Source organism: Cavia porcellus, unplaced genomic scaffold, assembly GCF_034190915.1.
Source record: "Cavia porcellus strain 051 isolate PalLab524CR breed Dunkin Hartley unplaced genomic scaffold, mCavPor4.1 scaffold_17, whole genome shotgun sequence".
Classification (NCBI taxonomy): Eukaryota; Metazoa; Chordata; class Mammalia; order Rodentia; family Caviidae; genus Cavia; species Cavia porcellus.
In genome coordinates, this window is record NW_026947500.1 from 59,664,545 (window position 1) to 59,683,376 (window position 18,832).

At 31.6% G+C, this 18,832-nt stretch overlaps 1 pseudogene; it reads right to left on the reverse strand.

The window, feature by feature from the left end:
• Positions 1–13,730: 13,730 nt before the first annotated feature.
• On the reverse strand, positions 13,731–16,426 carry LOC100717361 (olfactory receptor 8K3-like; annotated as a pseudogene).
• Positions 16,427–18,832: the final 2,406 nt, after the last annotated feature.

The following is an 18,832-nucleotide window of genomic DNA, read 5'->3' on the forward strand; positions in this document are numbered from 1 at the left end:
TCTTTTTTATTTTAAAATAAATAACACATAAAAATGACATAGCATAATCTTAAGAATATGACATATTTTTGTCTTAAGAGGGCATAACCATGGATATGTCAAAGCCACATTTTGTTTTTCCATTATATTGGTGAATTAAATTTAACTTTATGAGTTTCATTATATTATAGTATGAGGTCTTGACAGGAAAAAATTACCAAAAATAAAAAATCCAATTATAATATTTACTGTATGCTTATAAAAAAGCACCAAGGCCAAGCATGGTGGCAATACGCCTATAATCGCAGCACTTGGGAAGCTGAGATGGGAGGATTCCCATGAGTTCAAGGCTGGCCTAAGATACAAAATAAATTCAAGATCAGCCTGAACTGTAGAGCAAAACTGTCTCAGAAAGACAAAAAAAAATGAATGAATAAATAAATAAATATCAAAAATTTCAACATCAACAAGGTTTTGCTGTACAGTCTAAAAAAAAAAAAAACAAAACAAAACAAAACAAAAAAAAAAAAAAAACAGGGGCTAGAAATTGAGCTCAGTGGCTCAAGTGCTTACCTGGTAAGTGCAAGGTGGTGAGTTTGATCCCCGATACTAAAAAAAAAAAAAATAATAGATAAAAAAGAACAACAGAAGTAATTCTTATATAAGTACAATGACATTCCAATAGCTCACTGGCAAAAATTGTCTTTAATTATGACACCTCAATAATAAGAAAATAATATTCCAATCAAATAAGTCAAATATATAATGATAGACGTTTTTGCAAAGCCTAGAAATAATGTCACAAATAAGAATACATGTGAACTACAGTGAAAATACTTATAGAATACTACAATACAAGTAACATTTGCTCCAAGTCTCACACCCAAGGCAGTCTTCACAAATGAAAAGTGTGTGTTCCCTCCACAAGTATCGCAGATAAAGTTTTGTTTTCATGTCTTCTCTTATGGGGCACAGTTGACATCTTTTCTGTTTTCCTGTTGTTGTAGTAGGTCTTTGTGATACTATGTCCACCTGCTAGCTCATCAGTATGGTCAACAATTTTTTGCATAGTCTACTGGGAGGAAGAATTTTGAATTTTCTCAGCTGTAAATATTGTTTATGAGTTCCAGTCCCAATCCTGTGACACAATTTCACAGTGGTTTTTTAATTTTTAATTTTTTTGTGAACTATCACATCATGCATGCCACACGTTTAGAATGCAGTCAAAAAAAAATAAAACATTGGATAATGCTTCCTGCTTCAAGTGACATAAAAGTTGCCACATAACTCATCAACAATAACTACTCTGCCTTTGGTTTTGCTATAGAAAATTTACCTCTCAAACTCCGTTGAGAGGCAATCTCCATGGTTTTCTCTATCAATATTTCCATCATAGCACAATTTTAACATCAACAGTATCAGTTTGTTTTTCTTTACCATATACATTTTCTGAAATCCAAAGAGTGTGTTATACAACTCTCTATTTTGAAATTTAAGTTGAAAATCTGGCTTTTCATGTGCCAGTGTACTGAATTGTGCTATGTCTATCAGAAAAAATCAAAAGAAAACTTTTCCTAAACCAATCTTGAGTGGTATAGGCCCCTTACATCCTTTGTGATGTTCAAATAAACACACATAAAATCTATTTCAGAGCACTTGGTGTGGAGGTGAAGTTTTTTTTTTTTTTTTTTTTTTTTACATTTTGCACATGTTTACACACGTTGCCTTTGTCACACCAAGTGATTAAACACAAAGATAGCTCCCTGTATCCTCATGTAAAGTTACTGACACGAACAGCGAGGTACTATCGTATATGAAGGTATACTGAAATATTTGAAGGAAAGAAACACTATAATAGTAACTATTATGTTGGGTTGTCTTGTGGTGAAGCACTATGTTACTTAAATTATTCTGTTCTGACTTGTGTTATTATGTCCTCTTTTATCTTAATCTCCTTCTTTCTTTTAATTTTTTTAATAAAAAAAGAAAGTACAGTGGTGCTAACCACAGGTTGGGTAAATAGAGAAAGGAGCAAATGTTGGTAAAAAGGTACAGAGTTTCAGTTACATATTATAAATAATATATTTGGACTTAGTATACACTATGTTTATAGTATATAGTATATACTAAAAAGGTAGATCCTGTGTTACCTGTTCCCATGATGGAATAAATATATTAGAAATAATGAATCTAAGCACTCTTTAGGCTGAGGTAGGAAGATTGCTGCGAGTTCAAGACCAGCCTAGGCTACAAATTGAGCTCAAGGCCAGCCTGAGCTGCATAGTGAGACCCCCATCTCAAAAAAAAAAAAAAAAGAGACACAAAAAAGAAGTAATGAATTCATTTTATATAAGAAATCTGAACTTTGAATTTATTAGCTTAAATAATTTATCAAGTTTAGAAATATTCCATTATTGTGCATATGTAGATAGGTCAAATTAATTGAAGATGAACAAAATTATTTAAAGGAGGAAGATAAGAGAAAATTCTACAATGAGTAATTAAAAGTGCTCATAATATTTTTAAATGATACAGAAGCATTTGTTTAACAAATTGTATGTGTAATAATTACTTGTGAGTTGATCATTTTAAAATAGCTAATAATACATCATGAGAATTTATCCTTGCAAATTATTTGTAAATGTGTACAGAAATAATTTCAGTAAATTCAGATATATCAATATGCTATTTTTGCTAAAATGAACTAATAAATATTCACTCTAAAATAAATTTTTTTTATTATATGCAAGAAAATTGCCTTCTTTTAATTTGTTTTGGTGACTTTCACTTTATGTGTTTCACACAGTTTATCTTTGTAATTAAATCAAATTTTTAATAATTTAACTAAAGTTGTTCTATTACTGTAAAGGCTGAACAAAATGTGAATTTTATAAATGTATATTTCACTAAATTTGATCAATTTATTTTTCACTTAAATGAATTTTCACTCATAATGAATGTTAGATGGAAATTGACTTTATATGCTCACATTCATAATCAATTTATTATTTATCATTAAATGTAATAGTAATAAAAGTAAATATTCCATTTTTTCTTTAAAATGATACTCAGCATAACAAATTAACACCCTTTTCAAGCATACAACTTATGTAAGATTTGTCATTCATAGGGAGTTTTCATTGTTAACTATATCTTAATGAACTATTTAGTAATGTACACTATAAATTTGTATGTTTTTTAAATGTATCTTTTAATATTGCAAATTTAGTTTTTCACCTACACATACGGTTTGGACTTACTGATATGAAAATGTATACATATATGCTAATCTTTTATTTAATTTAGCAGTCAATTTCTTGAATACTTACATGTTTTCTAGAGTATATAATATACATAGTCCATTAGTAGAGTGAAATGTTTCTTTTACTTCATCCATTAGTCATTATTTTGACCTTACAGTTTTAAATTTTTCAGATTCAGGAGTTTGTGAAAAACTTGCATGTAAGTTCCACATTTACATTTCTCAGATTACTTAATTATATGTTTCATATGATATTTGTGCTTTTATGATTTCTATTTTTATATACTCTAATCTTTATGCATTTTGCAGAAATAATTATTAATTAGGTTTATGGACTATTCTATCTCTTTTTCCTAATAATGATTTGTTCATTATATTTTTAATTATTTTTATGTTTCACATTTGAAAAATTTTAATTATGAATGTCTTCACATTCTTTCCCATATTGAATCATTCGCATTCATGCACACATACACCCACTCCCCCCCCCACACACATTTGCACACAGGAATGATGCTCATGTCAATTTCTCTGATAAGTGTAGAAAATAAGAATCAGTGGCTATGATGATGCTTTATTATCTGAAGAAGAAAAAATAAATAGAAGTGGAGAAACCTTCCCAAAAAGTAAGCATGATTGCTTAGGAATATTTAAAGTACTATTAAAATTTATTAACCTGCATATAATTGTGTTGCTCAGGAGATTTTCTTTTTGACATTAAAGAATCAACACTTGGAGAAGAAAATGGGCCTTAATGAAATAAAACTATTTATAAAAATGAAGAAAGAGAAGAAAAGCAAGAACATAATTTGTCTTAAGAGTTTTAATGAGAACATCTAAAAACATTTTCACTTATTGACACGATATATGACACATAGATATCTTTATACATCTATATATGTATTTCTTTACCATTCTTGATGCAATGAATGAAATCATGATGCTTGAATATAAAATCAAATAATGATCCCCTGCTTAAAATCAACATTATGTACTTTTTAATGTATAGTAGTGTCACCAACTAATGTTTGGTTGAGAGTTTTCCAGTATGTAATAACTTTATCTGCTCTTACATTAAAGAAATAGCCCCCCAAGCCTAAGAAGATGTGCTATCTCTTTATGTTTCTGGAAGAATTTCTAAAAATTAGTTAATTCCTTCTTCACAAACATTAAATTAATGTCATAAATAAAGTCACTTGAACCTGAATTTTGAATGAAGGCGTGGCAGTTATGTTTAAGTAAAATTTCCACTTTGAGATCCTTACCAATCAAGAGTTCTTCTACTAGTTGGTTTTTGTGTCTATTCAATGAAATGCAATCTATCCTATTTAAGATCTTATTCTTAATTATGAATTATTTTTTGGAAGAAACTTCCTACTTTTCATATTTTTTAGTCAAAACAGCTTTCATTTTTCTGAGTTGTGATTGTACAGAATATTAATTTTTATTGACTCACATCACACTAGCAATAATTTTATCATTTTCCAATTACTGGTTTTTAAAATTCATATTTCATTAATAAAATATGAAACATTTGAAAAGGCTTATAAAATTGGTTGACAGTGAAGGCTATTGTATATTTCTAAACCACAACACTGTCTTTTCATTTTTGTTTCAGTAGTTGAGGGATTATCAGTAATTTTCAGACTTTTAATACAAGTAAAGCAATGGGTTATATTAATTCATGTACAATTGTATGAATTTAGTTTTTTTTAACAAATGGACATTTATTATATCATTTAAAATCTCTGAAATTAATTTGGAATACATAATAATTTAAACATGAAATAATTTAAATTTTCCATTTATTTATGACCAACAATAATTGGTATGAACATTTCATTTTGTTCATTCCAAATATTTATGTTCTAAGGAGTTACAATGTTTTCACACATACAAATAGAAAATAAAACGATTACAAAATTTATCATAATAAAATGTTTACTTAATTAACTTTTAAGTAACATATACCTTAGAATGACAACATATGCAGGATTTTATTGTTTCACACTATTATTTTTCTTCATATGAATTAGCTACACACATAATTTGCTTCATGTTTCCCTGTAAATACAGAAGAGTTTCTTTATGTTGGGTTATAGTCCTGTGAATATTAAAAGGGATAAATTCTGAAAACTATATGGAGGATAAAGTTTATAGAATAAATGTTTAGAAAAGGCAAGCATACACTTCAATATACACAATAGTATACTCTCCATTACTGAGATTATCTCTCTCCACTTTTTAGAAGTTAGATTGTAAAACTGATCCACTCATGAATAGAACATAACTCAAAGAAAGGTATACAGTCATACAGATCCAATATGAATAAGGTTTATCACAAGCAAGAAAATCAATCAACCTGCTTCATAATAAGACAGTCGTACAAGGGTGAGAAGTATCAATGAAGTTTTATTTTTTCATTTAGAGAGACAGGAAAGATGATCCCAGAAGAGTAGACACTAATTGGTCATGAACAGGCCACTAAGGAAAATAAAAAAGAAGAAAGACTGGACGCTTATATGGTAGACCTTGAGAAAATTATCTTAATGTGTCTATTCACTATTATAAAAACTCAGCCAATTTGAATAAAATCATAACATACTGAAGTTGTAAGTTTCCTGATAACTAGAAATGTTGCATGAAAAGACATTCTCGAGCTCTTAAGTAGGATATTGTTGTGAATTAAGAATGGCCACATAGAATAAAAACATCTGAGTAAATTCTTAGGAGCAGTTGCCTCAAATCATCACATGACATCCTGAGCCCAAAGTCAAGTGTGATATTAACACAATCTGTAGATATGATGGAGCCCAAAACAGAAAGACAGCTTTCCCTTATGCAAACCAGAAACACAGAGACAGATACACACAGAAGCACAGGGGAGCTCACTATGATAGCTGGCTAGAGCAAAGCCAGTACTTGACTCCTCCTTACTGCCACTCCCATTCTCTGTCTGCCCTGGGCTCTGCATATCCTAAACCCACTTTGGTGTACTGTACCTTTTCTTCAGTCACTATGTTTGTAAATCATTTCTCTTCAACAAAGGGGAAAAGTCTTTCATAGTTTTCTTCTCTGGTTTTGTTTTAACTACTTAGCACCAAGAAGGACAATTTTTCAATATGCACTGAATACATTTGTTACTCCAATTAATTTTGGAAGAAATGAGAGCAGCCTTTCATCCAAATTTGATTTGTAGGACTCATACTGTACATAGATTTTATGAAAAATATCGCATATCTTTTTCCATGTTCTATGAAGAGCATAGTCTACCTATCTGTTCCTCAAACCCTAAGTCAAAGGATTCAACATTGGAATAATTAATATGTAGAATATGAAGGCTACTTTGTCATTGTCACTAGCGTGACTAGCTAGGTGCCCACTAGCAAGTCAGTTAGATGACGAGGAAAAGCACAAAGAGTGGAGCCTGCAGCTCAGGACGATCTGATTCCCAGCAGGATGAACTCGGTCACCGCTGTGAGGTTGTGCACCTCCATCCAGGTGATCAGAAAACCTATTCTCTATAGTTACACAAGTTTAGTCAATATAATTAGATATACCCCCTGGAGGAGATTATTATGCAAAGCTAATGTAAATAAGATACATCTAAATATTTGAAAACCAGCCTATCTTTTCAAATATGTTATGCACTCCTACCAATACATATTTAGAAACATAGTTCTCAGGAAATGTATCTTTACACACAAAAAATACTATCACTGTATACAGATATTTTGATCCAGCTGGCAAGTGAATCATCCCAAGCATCAAACTACTAGTGCAAATTTGATTAACAGATCAAGTTCCAAAACAGTTACTCTAAAACAATATCCCACTCTGTATCACTCTGTGATCTGAAAGATTGTTAGGAAAGAGGGCATTCTTAATTTAGGGAAGTACTAGTAAATTGGCAGACAGATAAACAGATATATGATTCACATACATAAGCAAAAGTTATGAATGTGTAAACATTTTAGAAATTCTGGGTTCTAGATAAATGGATAATTTTGTTCTATTTTAAAAAATATTTTAATATGGCATTTATTTCACTCCAATTGCATAGTGGTGTTAAAACACCATATGACTGCATACATATGGTAAACACATATAGAGATAAAATAATGATGTTTAAAAATAAATATAAAAATTGCATATATTCCTGCATATTAAAACATCACCATGTAAAATTATCATACCCAAAATGAATACAGCTGAAAGTATTGATACATACAGTAGAAATGTAGCAAATATATAAGAAAACTGCAATTTTTATACTGGTAATTGTCTTTATATGCAGGAATAAAAAAATAGGATATATGTGTATGCATGTAGCTTTCATTAGAATTTGGCATATAGAAAATTTACTTTGAGCAAAAAATTTATTGAAAACCGTATCTCATATAGGTTGTGTCTTTGCAATGATTTGAGGAAGTTCATTGGAGGACTGAAAGATCAGATGAGTCTGCATTGCTGAAATATGGTCTCTGAGATCATGTGCATACTTATATTTTATGGTGACTGTAACTGACTTGCAAGAAATTTGCTTGCATTTCGAAACATGCAATTAGTTGGGATACGAGACCATAGAATGTAATACAAGAAAGTGAGCTTTATTCTCTACCACCTACTCCAACTCTAAGACTAATATTAGACAAAGAGTTAGAGTACTCATCTCTTATTGGTTTATAAATTATTTTAACAGCATTTTAAAATATACTGTAATCCAGGAGTAGTTGAGCAAGTCTATTATTGGAGCATTCTGTGAGCTGAAAGTTGTTAGGAAAGAAGGCAGGAAAGAAAAAGAGAAGAGAGAGAGAGAGAGAGAGAGAGAGAGAGAGAGAGAGAGAGAGAGAGAGAGAGAAGAGAAAGAGAGAGAGAAAGGGGGAGGAAAAGGGAGAGAGAGAAAAGGAAGGAAGAAAGAAAGGAAGGAGGGAAAGAAGGAAGGAAGGAAGGAAGGAAGGAAAGAAAGACAAGAAAAGAAAGAAAAGAATGCAAGAAAGAAAGAAAGAAAGGAAGGAAGAAATAAAGGAAGGAAGGAAGAAAGAAAGAATGTGTGAGTGAGGAAGGAAGGAAAGGACCATGGGATCAATCCCCAGTACCTCAAAAAATTAAGATGGTATAAATTTATTTAAATGTTACTCTGTCTTACAACATTTACATTACTATTGGAATACCCTTACATATATGAAAATGATCACACAGATTTTAGGGATCATCACCTTGGGAATTCAGAGCAAATATGAGACAAGTCACTGTAAACGATTAACTGATTTTTTTGTTTGTTTGTTTGTTTTTGTTTTGGTACTGGGGATTGAACTCATGACCTCATGCTTGCCAGGCAGGCACATAGGCCACTAAGGTAAATCCCCGCACCCTGGAACTGATTTTACACAAGGAAGGCTCACAATTTTGTTTCAGCATAAAGCAGCATACATTTTAAAGAGAAAAAAAATGTTTAAAATGGTTCAATAGATATTATGAATATATGAACTCCATAGAACCTTTACTGTGATACTCAGTATGATAAAGTGTATACTAAAGATGAGACAGAAATAGATCCCTGACATTTTAAATCCTCATCCTGTAAGTTCACAAGAGCTTCTTCCTATGTGGTGTAGAGAATAATGCAGACAAATGTGTGTGTCAGCAATAAAGTACATCTGGCCATCTCTAACAAACTGGAGATTAGCAGAATTGCATAGTGGAGAGTTGCTGGCCTCTTATACTAACACAGTATGACCCCTGGATAAAGGAGAGAAGTATAGCATTGTACTTTAAGTGAAATCTGCATGGCAGCTTTATTTAATAAAGTTCCTAACAAATAAAATCTTATGACTTTACAGAACTTTATATAAATTGCTTACCTGCATTTTGCACATAAGTCAATTAAAACGTGTATACAGAGCTATAACTACCTGTATTCTCCTCTGATCCTGGAAGATATCCAGGATAATATATCAGATGTCTAGCGTACAGAATATCTTAGTAACTGCAGTGGGAAGCAGTCTAAACTATTTTATTATGCTTCAGTTTATGGGTAATCACAAAAAGTTAAAAATTAAAATACATATGATTTCATTTTTTTCTGTAAGAAGAAAAGATAAAAATGTATCTGCTCAATGGAAAATCAGACCTCACTACAGAATGGACATTGTATAATTAACCTAGAACTGACTATTAAGAGTCTCCTGATTCTAAAATAATTTCTTTTTAAAAAAGTGTTGTGAGGGAGAAATTCCATTTTCTCATCAAGTATAATATATAAATTGCATTTTTATATTTATTGGCATAAACATTGCATGTTAAATTATCTTATACAGTATCACAGAAAGAGCCTGGAGTCAAAAATAAAGATTAGAAGAATATCAGAATTAAAGAGTGAATCCCTGACATAAAAATTCTGATGATTTTTGAACAAAGCATTTATTTTTATTCATGCTTTAACTCCTCAGTTTTGACATCCATTAGATATAGTTTTATATGATTAATTTCTTAGATCTTCACAATCACATGTGTCTCAAAAATCATTAATGAGTATTTTCCATCTCAGTGGAGGTGAAGCACAAAAAATGTATAGGAAGGAAATCAAAGAGGGTTCCTTTTGCTTCTTGTGCATTATGGAATAGTGGATGGCTCAGACACTGAGCCAAAAATGGCAAATTACTTGAGACAACAAAGTCATAGGAAACCTTGTTCTTCAGACCCAGGCAAGATATGACACTACATGAAGCCACTGGTCTTATCATCTGTGTTTAAGCCTCTCTTTGATTTCCAATGTGTTTTTACCAGAGAGACCTGAGACCAATACAAGCATTTTTAAACTTTGATATCTTCCCTAAGGAGATGTCAAATATTTTTTGCATTCTCATTAGAACATCTGAGATCCTAATGAAATGCCAAGGGATTACTCACTAATTACCAGAGACTCTTGTATTTCACTGTGGCTTTTTGCATGTTGGTTTGTGCGTATGTATTCTGCACTCCAGCAATGCCACCTGTGGGGATTTAACTTAAGAATTTAGCCTTCTCTCTCACATCAAAGAAGTAACAATACTTTCATGCTCAGTGAAGTGTGATTCAAAATTACCAAAGTGGTGAAACAATCTAAATAGCCATTCATGGAGGAATGGACGAGAACACACAAAATAGGAATTTGTTGAGCACTTAAAATTATAATCTGGAGAAAATCATGCTAAGTGAAACATAAAAATTCATAGTGAGAGCATACAAATTCAAAATAGCAGGTCAAAAATGCTACCCTTACAACAAATTCTTTATGTGAAATACTGAGTTCAGGACAACATTTCAAGTGGATTCATTGATGGGACAGCCTCGGTACCAGAGGGAGTCTCCAATTGCACAACCTGATAAATGTATTAACTGCCACTAAAGCATTTATTTCAAAATTATTAATATGGCCATGTTACTGGAGTCATCTCAACAAATAAATGAGCTCATATGTATACATCATTGATGTTTCTGTGTCTGTTTTACTAAGATGTTTAACTGTATACTTAGTCCATGTCATTTATGGTCCTATTTGATAATAAATTGTCCCTGTTACATACAATAACATGATTGTCTCTTTAAGTTATGGTAACTTTTTGCTTATAGATGGTTTAAATTTGGAGTATTTGAAATAGTATATCCACACACAAACTGCCAATATGTGTGTGCGTTTATGTGTACCTGCCTGTGTGTGTATATGATAAACTAATGGTTCCTGTTAACCTTGAATGCCCAATAAATATTACAAATGAAACACTGCATTTTCTGAAATTAAAGCATGTGTAGATTTACTAATGTATTTTGCAAAGGAATGCAACTAAATTTACGTATTTATAGCAGTCTTTAAATCATCTTACCATGAAATTGTGTGTAATAAGTTCAAACTCCCTATCCTTCCTTGTCCAATAAATCATTGCTTTCAAACTATTAAGTTCCCCCTTTATTGGAAGTAAGCTCCCTCTACTATTCGTCTTTCACTTGCAATTTGTAGTTGATGAACCAAAACTTTATGCAGGCATCATGGATCATATTATAAATTTATTTATTTAAAATAAAGCTCTGTATGATCTGATAGTGAATGACTTGTTCTGCACATTCTTTTTTCCTTTGGTCATATGATTTTGGTCTCCTCCATGGTAATTCACTTAGCAGAACATTATTCTCTGGTTTTACAGAGTGCATAAACAGGTTAGAAATTTTCAAACAATTTCTCCACATATATTTCAGAGTTAGGAAAATTTTCCCCCACACCATCTCCTCACTGTTCATTTGAAATCAGCAAATGCTGAATTTTTTGAGTGTAGAAGATGTTTTGCTATCCTTTTACAATTTTAAATTTATTTTTTGCAGTACTAGGTATCAAACATAGATGCGTTTTACACTTACTGACATCCAAAGACTTTTAGAAAAATTTAAATAGAGGCAGGTCTCACTGAACTGTCAGACTCTCGCAGTCTTTCTGTCTTAGCTTCTGGCGTAGCTAAGATCACAGGCTTGCGCCACCGAAGTCGATATTATTGGTATTAAGTGAAACGCTAACATGAACCTGCCTCCTATGCTTCTGCTATTATCCCAAATATCTTACAATTTAAGTCAAAGAAGAAAGATTTCATTATTTCTATGCGCAGCACCGACGAATTTTGGGTTACACTTGTATGCAAGCATACAAACCTAGACCTTTCCTCTAGGCTGCAGCTTCCTAGGTCAGTATTCAGCTGTCTGCACCAGTTGGTCTGTCTGCACCGCTTGGTCTGTCCAGCAAGCAGGCTTCTCAGCATGTTTCCTATGTCAGTGGAATTCGACTTTTACTACATGCACGGTGGCTGCTTTAAGCCTATCCTAGTGTAGATTCAGTGTAATAAAGAATATTTGATGTGATGCTTCTCTGCTCCTTCCTAATTTTTTTCCTTTTTTTAGTGAGGGGCAGGTACTGGGAATAGAGCTCAGGGCCTCACCTTGACCACGCAGGCACTGAGCCACTGAGCTATATCACCAACCTCCTCCCCATTACTTGCTCTGACACACAAACCAATCAGTACTGTTCCCCAGCTGTACTGTATACTGAATTACCTTTTATCCCTTAGTTTCACTCTGCCAACTCCCCTGAAGATACTTGCAAATCAAAATGTTTTCTACAGCCTAATTGGAGCATCATTGTACCATTTTATTCATCTATGTGAAGGTCATTAATTGAGTGGCTTGGTGGCCACCTAGTGGATTAGTAAACATACTTTCGGGATTGTCTGAGTGTGTGGAAGGCATGACCTTGAGGGTCTATATCTGCCCTCTTGCACTTTTCTCTCTGACACTGATCCCCTGTTTGGCTTCCTATTCATGAACTAAGCAGCCCATGATGCATCTACCTTGGAGCTGTGAACCACAGATGGACTCCCCTGAAACTGTAAGCAAAAATAAATCTTCTTTAAATTGTTCATGACAAGTATTGCATCCCAGGAACAGAAGCTAAAACAGCATATATAAAACAAAATTCTTCTTATCATTTGGAGCATGACATTATAGTTAGAACATTTTAAAACACTTTATCTTCATGCCAAGCCTCATTATACATTGTATACATTGACGCAACGTTTTTTTAGCAAAAATTTGAATGACAATCTGTACCAAGCAGATACCATACTTAAAGCTCTCAACTTATGTCTATTATTCACATTTTACATTGTGCAGCACAATTTTTAAATGATTTTCTTACCTAAGGGGATATGGGTAACTATAAACTCCTTTGCAACTATTGGCATAAGTAGACTTCCATAAATTAATCCATGTTTGTTGTTCATAATGTTTAATATATAAATAAATATTGACTATATATTCATATTAATCCATCTTGTATTTTATTTACTTCAGTCACAGATATATAGATTTTGTATTCTTAAAATCTAATACATTTTTTGTTTTGTTTTGTGGTATTTCGGACTCATTGCAGAGCCTTCACACTGAGCAACATCCCCAGGAGTTTGTTTTATTTTGAGAGGTTCCAATGCAGCCAATAAAGTACCTTGGGTAGGCTTGAACTTTCCCTCTGGCTGGCTCAGCTCCCCAGAGTCCTGGGATTATGGCCTGTAGCCCTACAATTCTGCAAACTTCTCTTCTCTAAACCTATCCTAAATTAATACAACATGTTTTAACTTGTTATGTTTTTGATATGGCAATTTTTTACTGTGCTTAACTCATGTTCTAGGGAATTCATAAATGTGACAAGGATGACCAGGCTCAATATTTAAATATATTGTGAGCCCTTTTGTGTTTGCTATGAATTCTGGTGGAAAACAGAGCAAGCTAACCTTCAGCTTCATGTACAAAAATTACACAATGTGAGTATTTTAAGAAAGCATATTGCAGAGTTTTTCTATGTGTTTTGTAGGGATTATTTTACATCTTTATTCTGAAGCTATAGTTTGAGGGATTCAACAGGAGGCTGCCCAAAGTATAAAATATGGAGACCAATTTGACAGTGTCAGGGCTACACATAAATAAATATCAAAGTCTTATAGAACACTGTGATCAGGTGGGACCCACAACTGGAGAAGGCCTTGTGCCTGCCCTCTGCAGAGTTCATGCTCGGAATGGCTACAAGGATGAACAGGTAAGACATGAGGACTACCAGAATACAGGAAATCAAGTTAAAAGCTGATAAGATTAGCATCATCAATTCAACTTCATATGTGTTTGAGCAAACTAAAGATAACAAAGGGAATCTCTTGTGTAGAAATGAGTAATGATATTGTATTCACAAAAGGAGAAGGTGAAAAATTTCATGGTAATCGTCTATGTGGAGTAGATATAAAGAATCACTATTAGAACCCAGTATAATCTTGGTGACACGACAGTGTACAGCAGAGAGTTACAGAAGGCCACATAGCAGTCATAGGACATGGCAGACAAGACAAAATGTTCACAAGCAATAAACAGAGGAAACAAAGACAGTTGTGTAGCACAATGATATGAGATAGAATTTTGACATACAACAAAATTAGACAGCATTTTTGGCCCTACTGCTATGGAATATGCAAGGTCTGTAATCTCAGGCACCAGGTACCTGAGAAAATGTACAGTATTTAACCTGTTAAATATCTTGTCATATTCCAGGTCAAACTAAAATTCACATCAATGAGCTCTTTCTCAAGTTTTAGAAATCTAAAATGTAAGCAGATAGACAATTTATAAGTTAATACACTATCATATATATAGCATTATAAAGATATAGACGTGTAAATGAAGGCAAATAAAATAAATGGATACATGTTATATTGAATTTTAAATTCTGTAGTTGTTAATTACGTTATAATCTCTGTTATATTTATTAACTACATTCTACAATGTGATGTGTACATAATAAATTAATATATTCAAAAGATAAATTTCTAAACTTCATATAAATTTTTCTGTTATAATTTTAAATTATATTTAGGTGAACTTTTAAGTGTTTTAATAAACTGTTAGCATATGTTCAGTTTATTAACAATTATTTAAATTATGAATGTCCCCTTGCAAGCACTGTTATTGTAAATGTGATATACATACTGATATGTAACAAATAAGGTACATGATACATGACCTAATTTCATAGTATCAGGAAAAAGTTATTATATATTTTAAAATATATGAAGTGAAAAATTTAAGTATTTATAGTATGTACTATGCTTCTTGCACATGAGCTAATTTCAAAATATGAAGAGGAATTTATTAGAATTGATTTATACACTGAAAACTAAAAGGACAGGATAAAAGGGTATCACATTTGAAAACAAAAAGCTTTAAATATCTTCAGTTTGTTTCATGTTTCTTATTGTATAAAAACTTTGCTATCTAGAGAACAAACTACAATATATTAAACTTTAAAATTAAATTTTTGATTCAATTTAAAGTACTTCTTTCAATTACATCTATAATTATCCACTTGAAAATATTGTAAACACAGAATGTGGGTATATATGTATATGGCCAACTGAAATATAATGTGAAAATCTCAAATAAGCCAAAAACTAAAAAGTAAGACACAAAAGCAGGCAAGTGCAAGAGTGAGACAGTTATTACTTTTATACAATATTGTGAGTACTACTTGCAATATTAAAAATAAAGTTTGTGATTTCTAGTGAAAATTGTAGAAACATTTCTTTAAGTAAGTTATAAGCAAACAAAAGGAAAATTGTTCAGGCTGTGTAATAAGTGTTACATACAACTTACACATTGCCTCCTTAAGAAATGCCTCAAATGAGCATCAAACGCCCCCTTTCTGCCTGTCAATTTTCTCATATTAAATATAAAACAGTTATCAGGCAATAGCTTTAGAAAAATACCCCCAGGAAATACCACAAGAAGTAGAATAAATCTTGATTTTTATGTTGTTGCTGCTGTTGATTTGGCCTGCAATAATGAAACATGTTTAAAAAAAGAAAGTGCATATGATAAAAACTAATTTTCTTACACATTAGGTAAGATATTTTTTTCTCAAAGCCTTGGAGTTTATTGGAAAGAACTAAATTTCTCTTCCATAGTTAATTACATTTCCTGGAAATTTAAACTTTAAAACTCTGTTCTTTGAAAAAAATTTACTCAAAGAAACTACAAAACAAAGAATGCTTTAATATTTCCAGGTAAATTACAGCAGTAAGACCAAAAACTTAAAATTCCCCCAGAAATTCAATGCTTTTCCCAAGTAATCACGAGGTAGAAAGCTCACACTTTTATGGATCAGGAATTAACCATAGTTTGTAACTTTAGTTACATAATTGTTAAATGATAAAATATTCTCCAGAAAGACAAAACAATGTAGATCCAGAATAACTGAGGAATGGAAGATTCAGTAACTGGTCAAATCACAAAGTTTCAAAATATGCCACTAAACAAAACCACATTCTGTTATTTATGCATGGCCTCTTTTCAATATGAAATTATAAATACATGTATACATGGCTACATATTTTTAGAAACACACTTTGTTTCTAAGATACATATGAACATTCATTCTCAGCCGTTCAAAAATCAAAATCAAGAGAAAAGAAAGAAGGCTTCATTTTGTGGTTGGTAAAAGCACAGAAACAAAGTCATAAAAGTTCTTTCATTTAATGGTAAAGCCAAAGTGAAAACATGAGCAGTTCTGCAGATTTCAGGATACCAGTTTAGCATCTGGCCCCTTAAGAGACCGTCTGACTCCATGACCGGTGAGGGGCCTCGTTTTCAATTTTCCCACACCTGGGCTTTTTAACTTGGAGCCTGAAGCTCTGAGGGAAATTTATCCTTTTTGGAAAAGCTTTTGACCCTGCCCCTGAAGAGACTGCCAAGCAATATGCAAGTTATCCTTAAATCCTCTGAAAATTTCATGAAATATCTAGAGATTATCCTTTAATTCTCAGTGTCTGTAATCAACAATGATTCTGGTTGTACATTTATTTAGTTATGTAGTTATGTGTTTATTTCACAATTCAGAAATCCCACTTATGAGTGATTATGCAAAGCACTTGTATTAAGCTCTCAAATAGACATTCGTTTTGTCCTGTTCATAAAAAAACAATATAATGTGATCAAACTATAGAAAAATCTAATTACCCATTGATAGATGCACACATTCATAGTGGTTGATTCATGTGACATTTAGTCAGTGTTTAAAAAGTGAATTTCTGCATATTCAACAGGAAGGATAAATCTCAAGAATGTTAAGCTACTTTAAGTAAACCTGCAACAAAGCAAATACTGTAAATTCTCATTTATATGAGTACTCAAAATATAGAATACAAAAAGGAAATGGTACAGTCTAAACACAAGGACTGAGGAGAAAGGAATTGCTAATAAATAAATAAATTAATTAATTACATTATATAAAATAAATGAATTTGTGATATGTAATATACAACATGAAAATTTACATTGAATAGTACTGTATTTATTGTGTATTTGAAAATAGTGAGTATATATCTCATAGTCACCACAATAATTTTTAAAGGACTGAAGTTCTAATACATTGTGCCAAAATTTTGAACTCTTTTATATTTAAAGTAGTCATGCAACGAGATCTCTTTGGCATAAATAATTTCCTAGAAATTTTCATAGTGGAAAAATATATAGAAATGAAAAATAGGTACCCAGAGTTTAAGAAATTTAAAAAGAGAGAGGAATTACAACTTGCTTACATAGTGTAGATAAAAATGCCTTAGTATTCAACAGAGGTGCTATATAATTGGAGTGTGTAATTACTGTCACCGAATTATTCTTCCTAAAACAGTATTATGAAGGGCATTTTAGCTAAATGAATCAATTTTAAATAAGCATTTATAGTTTTGTGCATGTATTCTAGTGAAGTAAACTATTATAGTTAGTTTAAATAATTAGTATGCATCATTAATGAATTGTGTCTGTTATAACAAAATGATTCTCTTTATGATAGCTTTTAATTTATACATGTCCAAATTTGCCTGACCCAAAAGAGTTCACTACTGAAAAACTGCTTGTTTAAAAATATAAACAACTAGTGGTGTCTTGCAAACTTTAAGATTTTAGTAATAATAATCCTGCTATACATTTTCTTAAATTAAAATATTTTGTGCTTTAAAATTTAATTTAAACTTTACTGTTTATTAGTGCATGTTGGCATACATAATGACAACTTTCAAAACCACATTAAACTGCACAGTGTGCTACTTTATTACCTTTCAAAACTATTTAGATAAAATGTTAGCATAGGCTTACTTTATGTACAATTATTTACAAGTTGGTATTCCTGTGGGGATCTTTCAATCCTGAGACGAATTACAAGTCAAATACAAACTATGTGAACAAATCTTAACATATTATAGGAGAAGTTATTAGAACAGGTTTATATAATGAAAAGCAAATATTCCCTTGGGATAAAAGGGCAGCACATGTTGAAGAGAAAACAATTGATAGATAGATAGATAGATAGATAGATAGATAGATAGATAGATAGATAGATATAGATGTAGATATAGATATAAATGACATAGATATAGATACAGATATAGATAATGCATTTTATTGCTTCTTACTATGTAAAGCTTTTACCATGTTATAAAATATCTAGAGACAAAATAAAGTAAATAAACCAGAGAAATATACGGATTTGTGGTGTGGTTTGAGATCTGTCTTTGAATGACATCCACAAGAACCTTTCAAATACGATGTAGTGCAACATAGAATTAAATCAGGCACATAGTATCTGAAAATAAGACAATTAGTACTTATATAAATTAGTGTTCTAATGTTCTTAAACTAAAATACTAAATAATGTAATTGTTAATAAATAATAATAATATAGTGAGAAACATAGGGTCACAATTCTTTAGGTAAGCTGCAGATGGACAAATAAAGAGATATGTGACAAGTTCATTACATATAATTTGTACTTTGTTCCCTGAAAAAATTCCTGAAATTGTGATGACTGCCTGATCTATTCATCTGCCCCACAAAGATCATTTTCTCATGTTTAATAAGAAAAACGTTATTATGAAAATGTTAAAATCTGATGAGCATGGGGTAATTTTGTTATAAATGAGAAAAGATCAAAGCTTTTTCAATAACTACATAATTTAGTCAGGAAATACAATTAAC